At 41.8% G+C, this 1,202-nt stretch overlaps 1 pseudogene; it reads left to right on the top strand.

The window, feature by feature from the left end:
• The first annotated feature begins 1 nt into the window (after position 1).
• Positions 2-427, top strand: LOC119590892 (annotated as a pseudogene).
• Positions 428-1,202: the final 775 nt, after the last annotated feature.

Raw genomic sequence — 1,202 nt, 5'->3', positions numbered from 1 at the left:
GTATGCTGTCCCATTGCCCACACAAACATTTTCTCCATTAAATTATTCCCAAAGCCTTACTCACAGGCTTATAGCCAGTATTCAAATCCATACACCCAAGTGTTACCTCCTCGTTCAAGTCATAGTAGTTTTTATAATAACGTGTCCAGTAGTGGTCGGGACATCCACAGTAGTAGTAGCAGTAGTGATCATTCATCAAGCTCAGGAAGCAGCAGTACAACTACCACGTCTGTGGCGTGATGGGAACGAGCGGGTCTGTGCGGGAGATGGCCAGCAGCTGGCCCACACCCAGTCACATGCCCAATCTTAGTACAGGCCAACGGGAGGCCTGGGGAGGCACTGGCAGTAGTCAAGGGGTGCCTGCCACCACCACCTCGGTCACTCACACTCCCCCCATGCACAGGAAACTCCTGAGCCAGTAAGGTAGGTCTCTCTTTTTTTTCTTCCTCTTTCTTTGGCTGAACCCTGATGCTATGGAATCTCATATACAAAGACTATCAGATAAAGATTAATTACTGGTCTTTGAAATCTACAGCAAAATTGAATTCACAGTCTCATGCTTGGCTCCTGTCATCTACTAGCAACAATGTAAATTGCTATCTAGACCATGAAGATGTGATTATGAATGCATGCGGTCATTAACAAAATTATTAAAACAAACTATAAACATAATGACCTGTAAAAAAGAAATTAATACCAGTAAATTGCACACACAACCAGATAACCAGAGAGAGAACCTAAAAAAGTTTCCAAAATGTGGCCATGTATACGAGATGCATAACAGCCATGGCTTCTGTATTGGTTTTAGTAAAGAGGAAGAATGAATCTGATGGCCTGATCCTCCTCCAAGTAGGGGCAGAAGTCTATGGGTTCTTTATTCTTACTAACTCAATTTTTTGTGCTTGGGGAAAAAACACAAACTTGTGGCATCATTGGGAGAGCTCTTGTGGTGTTCCAAGGTCTCTTGAGTGGAATTCTTCTGGCCTTAATTAACAAATCCTCATTAATGATTATTAACCATTTACAAAGAGAGGTTTGTTCAAGGTTTGTTTCTGATGTGAGTTTTGCTTAATTTCTTTTCTAAAATCTTTGCTGTTGTTCTCCTCCTCTCCTCCTCTGCCTTTTCACTGCTCTTTTTCTGTGCATTTTGATCTATAAATATCTGTCCTTTCTGTCCTTCTCTCCTGCTACATTTTGGTTTT

Source organism: Penaeus monodon, chromosome 28, assembly GCF_015228065.2.
Source record: "Penaeus monodon isolate SGIC_2016 chromosome 28, NSTDA_Pmon_1, whole genome shotgun sequence".
Taxonomy (NCBI): Eukaryota; Metazoa; Arthropoda; class Malacostraca; order Decapoda; family Penaeidae; genus Penaeus; species Penaeus monodon.
Note: the sequence above shows the minus strand (reverse complement) of the source record. Positions and strands in the feature narration are given on the sequence as shown.